General features: G+C 42.4%; 1 pseudogene; it reads left to right on the forward strand.

Annotated features, from left to right (window-relative positions):
* Nucleotides 1-51: 51 nt before the first annotated feature.
* Nucleotides 52-13904, forward strand: LOC115204732 (conserved oligomeric Golgi complex subunit 4-like; annotated as a pseudogene).
* The last annotated feature ends 437 nt before the right edge of the window (nucleotides 13905-14341 follow it).

The following is a 14341-nucleotide window of genomic DNA, read 5'->3' on the forward strand; positions in this document are numbered from 1 at the left end:
AGCCCCATAGTAGTGAAGGGATGCGATTCTGCTTGTGTATCTGCCGTGAGCATGGAGGCTATCTCAGCTCTGACGGAGCTGGATGTTCTGGAGCGGGTCTACCAGCAGCTCTGCACCGAGAAGGTGAGAATTCACCCAGCGGGCAGCTGTAGGGATGCAACGATGTACCCCTAGACTGTGTTAGCATAGCTAGCTAAACCAGAAACAGTTCTCTGTCATCTATCTGCCTTATAAACTGGGTGGTTCAAGCCCTGAGTGCTGATTTGGCCGTATTATACCACGGGTATGACAAAAAGTGTTTTCTAATTACGTTGGTAACCAGTTTATAATAGCAAGAAGGCACCTCGGGGGTCTGTGGTATATGGCCAATATACCAAGGCTAAGGACAGTGTCCAGGCACTCTGCAGCCCTTAGTCGTGGTATATTGGTTATATACCACACCTCCTCAGGCCTTATTGCTTAATTATTCATTGCCATTATCTATTGAATGCAACCTATAATGCCTGAAGCCACAGAGTGCTCTGTGTGTGTGTGAGACAGAGACTCACAGTCTTTGTGTGTTCATCTACCACAGAAAAAGGTGGAGACAGCTGGAGATGTTGGTCAGGCAGCAGGGGAACATTGATTCTCGCTCTTCAAAGGATGGGGTAAGTGTGTGTACTTTAGAGAGGGTGAGAGAAGTTTCACTGTCTGAGTACATACCCTACATCCCAATAATCTAGAGAGGTTTCCTTTCCTTATCTCCTTTTCTTCAATTGCACTGGTGTGGAAGAGATGGACTCTGGGAAAAGCGATATCTGGTAGACATTCACCAATGTAATTTCAACAATTTCCGATCATTATAGATGAAGGAAAGGAGATTAGTTGTGGAAGCTACTGTAAACTATTGAGAGAAATACCATGTCTAATCCAATATCAATTCTCCTGTCACGTTGTCCCCCAGGCCCAACCTGCAGCTGATAGGAGGAGATGCCAGTCAGCTGTGTGGCATGATTACCTTCACCTGGCAGAGAATGTCAGCAGCAAAGTCCGCCAGCTAGACCTGGCAAAGGTATTGTCTACAGACACGCTGTTTACACCCACATAGACTCACTCACAGAAAGCATGTTTCCATCCACAGTTTTTATGCGAGTAAAGTCATACCATATAAAAAAAATCACAACAGCTGTGATGGAAACAAGAAGTTTCGGTACAATTTTAAAAAATGCAAACAGATAATTTGTTCATTCGACACAGTGGATCTTTTTGTGTCTGTAAAAAAAATAATGTGAGAAATGGTGGTGGAAATGCCTTTATGCGCAAATATTGACATATTTTTGTTTGTATTTATTATGGATCCCCATTAGCTGCTGCTGTGGCCTGTGTGCCCTCAGGCCACGACTCTACTACCACATCTACAACACAAAACCCATGTGTACGTGTGTGTGTAGTGTGTATGTTATCATGTGTGTGTCTGCATGTGTCTGTCTCTTCACAGTCCCGGCTGTTCCATAAGGTGCATTTTTATTTGTTTTTTTAAATCAAATTTTACTGCTTGCATGAGTTACTTGATGTGGAATAGAGTTCCTTGTAGTCATGGCTCTATGTAGTACTGTGCACCTCCGATAGTCTGTTCTGGTCTTGGGGACTGTGAAAAGACCTCTGGTGGCATGTCTTGTGGGCTATGCAAGGGTGTCTGAGCTGTGTGCCAGTAGTTCAAATAGACAGTTCGATGCATTCAACATGTCAATACCTCTCACAAATACAAATAGTGATGAAGTCAATCTCTCCTGCACTTTGAGCCAGAAGAAATTAACATGCATATTATTATTAATTAACATTAATTATTATTATTATTATTAATGCATATTATTCATGTTAGTGTACATCCAAGGGCCAGCCGTGCTACCCTGTTCTGAGCCAATTGCAGTTTTCCTAAGTCCCTCTTTGTGCACCTGACCACACGACTGAACAGTAGTCCAGGTGTGACAAAATTAGGTCCTGTAGAACCTGCCTTATTGATAATGCTGTTAAGAAGGCAGAGAAGAGCTTTTTTATGGATAGACTTCTCCCCATCTTAGCTACTGTTGTATCAATATGTTTTGACCTTTGACAGTTTACAATCCAGGGCTACTCCAAACAGGGCTTTACTATTCTTAGGTAGCGGAATGACTTTTGCTTCCCTCCAGGCCTGAGGGCACACATTTTCTAGTAAGCTTAAATTCAAGATGTGGCAATATCGTCCGCTATTATCCTCAGTAATTTTCCATCGAAGTTGTCAGATCCCAGTGGCTTGTCATTGTTGATAGACAACAATAATTTTTTTCACCTCTTCCACACTCACTCACTTTATGGAATTCAAAATTACAAGGCTTGTCTTTAATAATTTGGTCAGATATACTTAGATGTGTAGTGTCAGCGTTTGTAGCTGGCATGTCATGCCTTAGTTTGCTAATCTTGCCAATGAAAAAAATATTAAAGTAGTTGGTAATATCAGTGGGTTTTGAGATGACTTAGCCATCTGATTCAATGAATGATGGAGCTGAGTTTGCCCTTTTGCCCAAAATTTCATTTTAGTAAAAAGCTTTGGAGCACCTATCATTCTTTGTAATTTATCTTTGTTTCATAGTGTAGTTTCTTCTTTTTTATTCAGTTTAGTCACCTGATTTATACATTTGCAGTACGTTTGCCAATCGGTTGTGCAGCCAGTCTTATTTGTCATTCCTTTTGCCTCATCCCTCTCAACCATACAATTTTTCAATTCCTCATCAATCCACAGAGATTTAACAGTTTTTACAGTCATTTTCTTAATGGGTGCAGGTAACTGGGATAGGCAATTTCATAAATGTGTCAAGTGCAGCATCTGGTTGCTCCTCATTACACACCACAGACAAACAAAAATATTATTTACATCAACAACATAGGAATCACTACAAAACTTATTAACTATATTATGCCCAGTCTTTGGAGCTTTGGTATTCTTAGATATGGCTACTATATTGTGATCACTACATCTGATGGATTTGGCTTTAAAGCTAATTTCTGCAGCATTAGTAAAGATGTGATCAATACATGTTGATGATTTCATTCCTGTGCTGTTCGTAACTACCTGGTAGGTTGACTGGTAACCTGAACCAGGTTGCAGGCACTAGTTACAGTTTAAGCTTTCTCTTGAGTGGGCAGCCTGATGAAAGCCAGTCAATATTTAAATCACCCAGAAAAGAAACCTCTCTGTTGATATCACATACATTATCAAGCATATCACAAATGTTATCCAGATACTGACTGCACTTGGTGGTCTATAGCAGCTTTCCACCAGAATGAGCTTTAGGTGAGACAGATGAACCTGAAGCCATATTACTTCAACAGTATTTCAGCTACATATGTTAACGTGGGCCATTTTTAGCACTTTTCTGGGATGCTTGATTGTTTTCATTGCTTTACTGGTAAGCTTAGCAGAGGTAGACATGCTCGTGTTATTTGTGTTAGTGCAGGGTGAGCTGCACACAGTGGACTTCCTACTTTGGCACTCTGGCACATGATTACTGCATACAATAGCTGTGGGATCAGCAGAGGCATTCAGGGCAGTAAGAGGGACATAAATTAGGTTACCTACATTGTGTCTTCCAATGCTCCTGGGATAATGTTAATTTGCTGAAGAATTTTGACAACTCATTGACACAATGGTAGGGATTAACTGAGCTGGGCTTTGGATCATTGATAAGTCATTGTCTCAACGCAGCCTTGTAATGCTGTGAAAGGATCCAGGAACCCAAATGATTTGGGTGGGTCCCATCCTCCTTATAAAAAGAGCTTTGTTTCAAGAAGGTATAAAAATGGTCAAATGTTACACCCACAGAGCTGCAGTAGTCTCGTGGCCAGATATGGAGGCCTAAAAGTATGCTGAACCGTTCAATGCCATGATTTAGGGAGGGCAGAGGGACAGATATTATGGGGCGTTTGTTGGTGCCAAGTAGTGACCATCATATCGAAGTAAACTTGGAGACACGCAATGATATGGTGTGTGGAAATCCAGTTAAGTTGTAAATTTACATACACCTTAGCCAAATACATTTAAACTCAGTTTTTCACAATTCCTGACATTTAATCCTAGTAAAAATTCCCTGTCTTAGGTCAATTAGGATCACCACTTTATTTTAAGAATGTAAAATGTCACAATAATAGTAGAGAGAATGATTTATTTCAGCTTTTATTTCTTTCATCACATTCCTAGTGGGTCAGAAGTTTGCATACACTCAATTAGTATTTGGTAGCATTGCCATTAAATTGTTTAACTTGGGTCAAATGTTTTGGGTAGCCTTCCACAAGCTTCCCACAATAAGTTTAGGTGATTTTTGGCCCATTCCTCCTGATAGAGCTGGTGTAACTGAGTCAGGTTTGTACGCCTCCTTGCTCGCACACGCTTTTTCAGTTCTGCCCACAAATGTTCTATAGGTTTGAGGTCAGGGCTTTGTGATGGCCACTCCAATACCTTGACTTTGTTGTCCTTAAGCCATTTTGCCACAACTTTGGAAGTAGGCTTGGGGTCAATGTCCATTTGGAAGACCCATTTGTGACCAAGCTTTAACTTCCTGCCTGATGTCTTGAGATGTTGCTTCAATATATCCACATAATTTTCCTGCCTCATGATGCCATCTATTTTGTGAAGTGCACCAGTCCCTCCTGCAGCAAAGCACCCCCACAACATGATGCTGCCACCCCCGTGCTTCACGGTTGCGATGGTGTTCTTTGGCTTGCAAGCCTCCCCATTTTCCTCCAAACATAATGATAGTCATTATGGCCAAACAGTTCTATTTTTGTTTCATCAGACCAGAGGACATTTCTCCAAAAAGTATGATCTTTGTCCCCATGTGCAGTTGCAAACCGTAGTCTGGCTTTTTTTATGGCGGTTTTGGAGCAGTGACTTTTTCCTTGCTGAGCGGCCTTTCAGGTTATGTCGATATAAGACTTGTTTTACTGTGGATATAGATACTTTTGTACCTGTTTCCTCCAGCATCTTCACAGGGTCCTTTGCTGTTGTTCTGGGATTGATTTGCACTTTTCACACCAAAGTACGTTCATCTCTAGGAGACAGAACACGTCTCCTTCCTGAACGGTATGACGGCTGAGTGGTCCCATGGTGTTTATACTTGTGTACTATTGTTTGTACAGATGAACGTGGCACCTTCAGGCGTTTGGAAATTGCTCCCAAGGATGAACCAGACTTGTGGAGGTCTACAATTTATTTTCTGAGGTCTTGGCTGATTTCTTTTGATTTTCCCATGATGTCAAGCAAAAAGGCACTGACTTTGAAGGTAGGCCTTGAAATACATCCACAGGTACACCTCCAATTGACTCAAATTATGTCAATTAGCCTATCAGAAGCTTCTAAAGCCATGACATCATTTTCTGGAATTTTCCAAGCTGTTTAAAGGCACGGTCAATTTAGTGTATGTAAACTTCTGACCAACTGGAATTGTGATACAGTGAATTATAAGTGAAATAATCTGTCTGCAAACAATTGTTGGAAAAATTACTTGTGTCATGCACAAAGTAGATGTCCTAACTGACTTGTCAAAGCTATAGTTTGTTAACAAGAAATTTGTGGAGTGGTTGAAAAACGAGTTTTAATGACTCCAACCTAAGTGTATGTAAACTTCCGACTTCAACTGTAAGTTATGATGAACTTCACAGGGTGGTGAAAGTGCATGGTTATGAGCTTGATGCTCCTTTCCAATAAATTGTGAGCGTCTTATTCTGGTGACATGATGATCGATGCTTAACTGCTATTTGACTAATAAAAATATTCTCGCTCTTATCCAAAATATTCTCATGTAGACTAGCCTAGATGTATCTGCGAGCTGTTGGCTAGAGCGCACGTGCCAAGACCAGAGTAGGCACATTTTGCTATTTAACGCAACGGTTTTTGTGACAAAACTATCGGAAGAGTTGGAAACACATTGAACTTTCAAATGTACATTTTGTGTATTATATTATATTGTACTACATCACCACGCACTGATTTTTGTTTGCAATAAGTCCGTTTCCCACTGGTTGGAAAATGCATATATCTTCTTAATGCAGATATTTGAACATTCGCATCGAAATCTCTCAGCAATTGGACGGAAACCTAGCTAATCACACACTTACTGGATTTCTGGAAATCCAGGGAATTTATTGAAAGTTCCCGTAATTTTGCAACCCTACTCACAACACGCTTCCTTATGGTGCAGGGGTGGCTCATCATTTTGTCTCCAGAGCCGCATTGGGATTTCTAAATTCAACCAAGTTGTTTTGGGATCGATTTTGTTTTGTCAAAATAAATGATTATTAGTTATTAAAAAATTGAAAGGTCCATTATCATTTCTACATACTTTCTATCTGGTTCTAGACGTTCATATTTTGTAGGGATGCACCGATGTGGGAATTTTTATTTGATGACCTTTTAACCATTGTAGCACAGATACAAACTGCAACCAAGTTTCTATGTTCATAAGGGTAATAAGAAAATTTGTCAAATGACTTGAATACGGGAAAGGTGTAGAACGTTTTTGAATTTGGATCACAAAGTTACTGAAAAGCATTGGAAAGTTCAGGAAATCAGGGAAGCTCATCAGGTAATGTGCAGAAAGTAAGATCTGCATTGCTTTCGCTTTTTGTCACAGTCCCTTCTAACGTGTTCTGTGTGGTCTTTGATACTATTTTCTGCTCAGGCAGTGCTGTGGATTCTAGCCTGGCCATGCTTCAAGAGGCACAGCAGCGATTGAAAGTCCTGGTTGCGGAGAGACTGGATGAGGCTGTTACCAGGGGTGATCTGGCTCAGGTGGAAAGATTCTTTAAAATCTTCCCTCTGCTTGGCCTCCACGATCAAGGCCTGGCTCGCTTTGGCCAGTACCTCTGCAGCCAGGTGAGTGGCGTTGTCCATGCAATAGGGTGTGCGTGAGCGTTAATGCTTGTGCATTTTGTTTATCTTCAGTCGTCTTTTTCTTTCTCAGCTGGCCTCTAAAGCAGATGAGAACCTGCTCTTGGCTGTGGGAGGAGAGCTGGGAGAGAGGAGAGCTGCTCTGGTCTTTGCTGACACCCTGACTCTGCTGCTGGAGGGTGAGAGACTGACCATAATAATGATGTGTCTCTTTAGACATGTCTGTAAACGTGTTGGTTTGTGTGTATGTATAGGAAAATAGAATTGGTGGAAAATATTTAGTGTGTGTTTCAGGCATAGCTCGTGTTGTGGAGACCCACCAGCCCATCGTAGAGACGTACTACGGTCCAGGCTACCTGTATACTCTCATCACTCACCTGCAGCAGGAGTGTGACCGACAGGCCCAGAAAGTAGTTGACAAGTTCATCCAACAGAGAGACTACCACAACAAGGTCTGTGTGTCAATTGCATTCAATTAATTAGATCTTTCAATTACAGACTAAATTAAGAAAGTGTTATTAAATTGAATGTCTCTGCTTGCAGTTTCAGATCGTCCAGAGCAGCATGGTGAAGAGTGTGCCGACTGAGAAGATTGAACCCAGGTCAGTGTGACAGTTCAGCCTACTTTATTTCAACAGCATTACTCAATGTCATCTTTTGGTGTAGAGGACAATGCATGTGTACTATGCGTATTTATGCTGCGTTTCACCTGTGTTTCACCTGTGTGTGTAGGGAGCTGGATCCTGTATTACTGGAAGTCACTCTGATGAATGCCAGGTCGGAGCTTTACTTACGATTCCTGCGCCGTCGCATGATGGCCGACTTTGAGGTTGGGGATGCTACGGCAACACCTGGCATCGTCCAAGGTAAGACACCCAGCACACACACACTTATAAAACCCTGTACACATGTTGTTGACTGTGTTAGTAAGTTTGGTTGTCTTTGTTTCTTGCTACAGAGCACAAGAATAATGTGGAGAAACTGCTGAAACACTGCATGCTGGGCTCATGCAGGAGCTGATTGGCTACTACATTCCAATGGAGGAGTACTACATGAGGGAGACCGTCAGCAAGGTTAGCCACCACTTCTAAATATACAGCAGGGGTTTCATTTATCCCTGAATCAGCCCTCATTAGAATGAAAATAATGAAAACCAGCAATGCTGTCAACCTCAAACCCGGATTTGATTACCATTGATACACAGTATACATATGTAACCACACAATAGTAATAATGATTGCCCCTCTCTTCTCAGGCTGTAGCTATGGATACATATGAGAAGGGTCAGCTGACGTCCAGCATGGTGGATGACTGTTTCTACATTGTGAAGAAGTGCATCAGCAGAGCTCTGTCCAGCTCCAGCATTGACTGCCTGTGTGCCATGATCAACCACTCAACCTCAGTGCCAGAGTCTGACTTCAGGTAGACAGTAGTTAGACACACACTCCATCAATCATTTGAACGCTCATTTGAATCTCCTTCTAGCTCTCACACCTTCCTTTTTCTCTCCGTCTTCCACCAACCCATGCTTTCTCTCCCTCCTTCTCTCTCCCCCCTTTCTCTCTGTCTCTCTCAGGGAGGTGTTGTATAATAAGCTGAGGCAGGGCTTCCCCGCGACCACGCTGCAGGACATCCAGCGTGGGGTGAGCAGTGCAGTGAGTCTGATGCAGAGCAGCCTGCAGCAGGCCAAATTCAACAAGCTCGGCATCGACAGCGCAGAGGTCGCCAAGGCTGCCTTCCTGGTGAGGGACTTGTGTACACACACAAACGCTTACCGTCACACACTCAAACACTTACCGCCAAACTGAGCATTGAAAGCACAGAAAATGCCAAGGCATCGTTCCTGGTAAGAAAAACACAGTCTAAAACACAAACGGGTCACAGAGAGCACACTAAGGCAGCATTCCTGATGATAAACACGTAACAGAGACACACATTCACTTACACCCGTCTTTCTTTCTATCCCAGGTGACTCTGAATAACGTGGAGGTGTGTAGCGAGAACATCACCACTCTGAAGAGGAACCTGGAGGTGCTAAAGAGTAACATTTCAGTAAGACACATTATGTATAGTATACCACAGATAATGACGTTTTCCTCTCTCTCTCTCTATCTGAGTGATTGCTCCAAGTTGTTCACTCAGGGAGCAGGATCAGGAGAGCAAGCTAAGATTGACAGCTGTCTGTCAGACCTCGTCAACACATCCAGCAAGTTCAAGGATCTCTTGCAGGTTGGAGGACGCAGAAATATACTCAGATCAGAGAGACACATGATCTGTCTCTGTGCAGTTGTGTTAAGGGGGTCTTTGACCTCATTTTGCAAGTAATACTAGTAACAGTAGTAGTACTAGCAGCAACATTTATTTGTAAATCACAGTGATAAACTGAATTGTGTACCAATTTACATGGATAGACAATATACAACTACAAAACGTCACCAGTGTGTCTAATCTGTATGGACTAGAACTAACTCAGTTGTGACCCTCAGGAGGGCCTGACGGAGCTGAACACCACAGCCATCAAGCCTCAGGTCAAACCGTGGATCAGCAGCTTCCTGTCCATCTCACACAACATAGAGGAGGTACACACACACACACACACACACACACTAGGCCACACCCTTTCCCCCCAGTGTGACTGTACTGTTTTTTTGTGCAGGAGGAGTTTAATGAGTACGAGGCCAATGTCCCCTGGGTCCAGCAGCTCATCGTCAACCTCAAGCAGCTCATGGCAGAGTTCAAGGTAACCATGGTTCTGCTTAGCCTCAGGAATAAATATCTTACATTAGCATTTTACAAACTATTTATTTTCTCTTCTCCCCCTCTTTATAATCTCTCTGACTTGTTCTCTCAGGCGGGGCTCTCTTCAGTTATCTACGACACACTAACCAGCCTCATGACCAGTTTGGTCTCCATGGAGATGGAGAAGACCGTCCTGAAGTGCACCTTCAGCAGGGTGAGGTATCCCAGGCCTGGCCACAGGGTGGCATCACACCTACCGCATGCACATCTGTGACGTAATGACAAGAGGCCCTCTTTTAATGTTTTATTTATGATTCCAGAAGGATGGTAGATGAAGCTTCTTTCCCCTTGGCATCTGCCTCTACGCGGTGTGTGTGCTGTAATGTAGTGCAACTATACTCAAGCATTTTATTGCAGGTCACGTATCCCCTCTTTCTTTTTCTGGGATGTTCTCCGTTTGATCCTTTGATCCTTTTTCATGTGGTCTATGTTTAAATATTTAATTACTGGTCTGGATACCTTTTTTCAGTTTCATGCTCTTGATTTGAACCCCTTATTGCACCTGTCTCTTAGCTGGGAGGGCTTCAGTTTGATAAGGAGCTGCGTTCTCTGGTGGCCTACCTCACTACTGTCACCACCTGGACTATTAGGGACAAGTTTGCTCGGCTCACTCAGATGGCCACCATCCTCAACCTGGAGCGGGTAAACTGCAGTACACACACACACACACACACACACATTTCTCAACCCACAAGCAATCTTCAATCCAGACACAATCACATAGATGGGGTCACATACAGTGCATTCGGAAAGTATTCAGACCCATTTACTTTTTCCACATTTTGTTACGTTACAGCCTTATTCTAAAATATTTATGGGATACCCCATAATGACAAAGCGAAAACAGGTTTTTTGAAATTTAGCAAATTTATTAAATAAAAAAAAAAAGAAATACCTTATTTACGTAAGTATTCAAACCCTTTGCTATGAGATTCAAAATTGAGCTCAGGTGCATCCTGTTTCCATTGATCATCCTTGAGATGTTTGTACAACTGGATTGGAGTCCACCTGTAGTAAATTCAATTGATTGGACATGATTTGGAAAGGCACACACCTGTCTATATAAGGTCCCACAGTTGACAATGCATGTCAGAGCAAAAACCAAGTCATGAGGTCAAGGGAATTGTTCGTAGAGCTCTGAGACAGGATTGTGTCGAGTCACAGATCTGGGGAAGGGTACCAAAACATTTCTGCAGCATTGAAGGTCCCCAAGAACACAGTGGCCTCCATCATTCTTAATTGGAAGAAGTTTGGAACCACCAAGTCTCTTCCTAGAGCTGGCCTTCCGGCCAAACTGAGCAATCAGGGGACAAGGGCCTTGGTCAGGGAGGTGACCAAAAACCCAATGGTCACTGACAGAGCTCCAGAGTTCCTTTGTGGAGATTAGAGGTCGACCAATTAATCGGAATGGCCGATTAATTAGGGCCGATTTCAAGTTTTCATAACAATCGGTAATCGTTTTTTTGTCCGCCGATTTGCCGATTATTTTCTCCTTTTTTTCCTCTTTAATTGTCTTTTTTTTTTATATAAATATCTTTTAAGTAGGCAAGTCAGCTAAGAAGACATTCTTATTTTCAGTGACGGCCTAGGAACGGTGGGTTAACTGCCTTGTTCAGGGGCAGAACGACAGATTTTTACCTTGTCAGCTTGGGGATTCAATCTTGCAACCTTACGGTTAACTAGTCCAACGCTCTAACCACCTGCTTTACATTGCACTCCACGAGGAGCCTGCCTGTTACGCGAATACAGTAAGAAGCCAAGGTAAGTTGCTAGCTAGCATTAAACTTATCTTATAAAAAACAATCAATCAATCATAATCACTAGTTAACTACACATGGTTGATGATATTACTAGTTTATCTAGCCTGTCCTGCGTTGCATATAATCGATGCGGTGCACATTCGCGAAAAAGGTTGCTCCAACTTGTACCTAACCATAAACATCAATGTCTTTCTTAAAATCAATACACAAGTATATATTTTTAAACCTGCATATTTAGTTAATATTGCCTGCTTACATTAATTTATTTTAACTAGGGAAAATGTGTCACCTCTGCAACATAGTCAGGGTATATGCAGCAGTTTGGGCCGCCTGGCTCGTTGCGAACTGTGTGAATACTATTTCTTCCTAACAAAGACAGCCAACTTCGCCAAACGGGGGATGATTTAACAAAAGCGCATTTGCAAAAAAAGCACAATCGTTGCACGACTGTACCTAACCATAAACATCAATGCCTTTCTTAAAATCAATACACAGAAATATATATTTTTAAACCTGCATATTTAGCTAAAAGAAATCCAGGTTATCAGGCAATATTAACCAGGTGAAATTGTGTCACTTCTCTTCCGTTCATTGCAGCAGAGTCAGGGTATATGCAACAGTTATTGGCCGCCTGGCTTGTTGCGAACTAATTTGCCAGAATTTTTCGTAATTATGACATAACATTGAAGGTTGTGCAATGTAACAGGAATATTTAGACTTATGGATGCCACCCGTAAGTTAAAATAAGTGTTCATTCAGTATTGTTGTAATTGTCATTATTACAAAGACCTTTTTTAAATCGGCCGATTAATCGGTATCGCCTTTTTCTGGTCCTCCAATAATCGGTATCGGCGTTGAAAAATCATAATCGGTCGACTTCTAGTGGAGATGGGAGAACCTTCCAGAAGGAAAACCATCTCTGTAGCACTTCACCAATTAGGCCTTTATGGTAGAGTGGCGAGACGGAAGCCATTCCTCAGTAAAAGGCACATGACAGGCCATTTGGAGTTTGCCAAAAGGCACCTAAAGGACTCCCAGGCCATGATAAACAAGATTCTCTGGTCTGATGAAACCAAGATTGAACTCTTTGGCCTGAATGCCAAGTGTCACGTCTGGAGGAAACCTGGAACCATCCCTACGTGAAGCATGCAGCATCATGCTGTGGGAATGTTTTTCAGCGGCAGGGACTGGGAGACTGGTCAGGATCGAGGGAAAGATGAATGAAGCAAAGTACAGAGAGATCCTTGATGAAAACCTGCTCCCGGGCACTCAGAACCTCAGACTGGGGTGAAGGTTAATCTTCCAACAGGATAACGACCCTAAGCACACAGCCAAGACAACGCAGCAGTGGCTTTGGGACAAGTCTCTGAATGTCCTTGAGTGGCCCAGCCAGAGCCCGGACTTAAACTCGATCGAACAACTCTGGAGAGACCTGAACATTTCTGTGCAGTGATGCTCCCCATCCAACCTGACAGAGCTTGAGAGGATCTGCAGAGAAGAATGGGAGAAACTCCACAAATACAGGTGTACCAAGCTTGTAGCGTCGTATCCAAGAAGACTTGAGGCTGTAATCGCTGCCAACAAAGTACTGAGTAAAGGGTCTGAATACTTATGTAAATGTTTTATTTCAGTTTTTTATTTTTAATAAACCAGTTTTTTCTTTGTCATTATGGGGTATTGTGTGTGTAGATTGATTAGGGAAAAAACGATTTAATACATTTTAGAATAAGGCTGTAACGTAACAAAATGTGGAAAAAGTCGAGGTCTAAATACTTTCCGAATTCACTCTATCTATTTACCACTGACCTCTCATTTTGTAGACTTTCATGTCTCTGTATACACAGGCCTGTTCTCAGAACTGTGTATGTTTTTGTGATTCTAGGTAACAGAGATCCTGGATTACTGGGGCCCGAACTCTGGTCCTCTAACGTGGCGTCTGACCCCAGCGGAGGTCCGGCAGGTTCTGCCGCTCCGCATCGATTTCCGCAGTGAGGACATCAAGAGGCTCTGCCTCTAACTCTGCTACCCAGAGACTGTGCTGGTGCACATGTTACATGGGACTAGACTCATGCTGATTGGTCTTTGAGGAAAAAGAGGAGTGTGCAGGTGGATCCCCTGAGAGGAAGTCCCTGCTGCTTCTGACCTCTGCTGGCCTCATAGGAGGAGGAAGAGGTTGCCCCTAACTACAGATACAGGGATAGACATTTGTTTAACCCCCAAATGGTTACAGTTAGGTTTGAGGGTAGGGAGATCTGATCCTAGATCTGTATTTAATGCTACTTCTAATTCTAGCGGCCTCATACAGCCAATCAGAGCTAGGAGTAACAGCAGTAATGAAACTATGGGATTGTGGAACAGTGGGATTATGGATTTGAGCCTTTTGGCTTGGATTAATAAATATTATGTAACATATTAAATGTAAAATATTAAAGTGTTCTCTCGAAGATGTCTTTTTTTGTCATTAATTTATATTGAAAGCCCAGCCCTTTAACGGAATCCATCATATTGAAACGGGGCACGCAGGGACAGACGAGCGCTATACTCTCTGGCAGAGAGGATCTCAATGATCTCGCCTATGTTTTCTGACACTGAAATGACCCAGTAATGAACATCGCATCCATCAAACTAACAGAACCAGGTCAGAAGGCTGATCTAGACTCATCATTCAATATATAAATAACACATTTTAATTGATGACAGTGGTCTATCTTCTAGATTAGACTATCTTAGAAAATGGAATTCTGTTGATAGCTGCTACTTTCCAATATTTCCTGACATGATGTTCCATACATATGTAGATGGCAAAGTCTTAGGGCTAGATTCAATGCGATCTGCCCTTTTAGGCCATGCACCCTTTAAAGGAAATATTTCAGTTTTCGTG

Source organism: Salmo trutta, chromosome 12 (genome assembly GCF_901001165.1).
Source record: "Salmo trutta chromosome 12, fSalTru1.1, whole genome shotgun sequence".
Classification (NCBI taxonomy): domain Eukaryota; kingdom Metazoa; phylum Chordata; class Actinopteri; order Salmoniformes; family Salmonidae; genus Salmo; species Salmo trutta.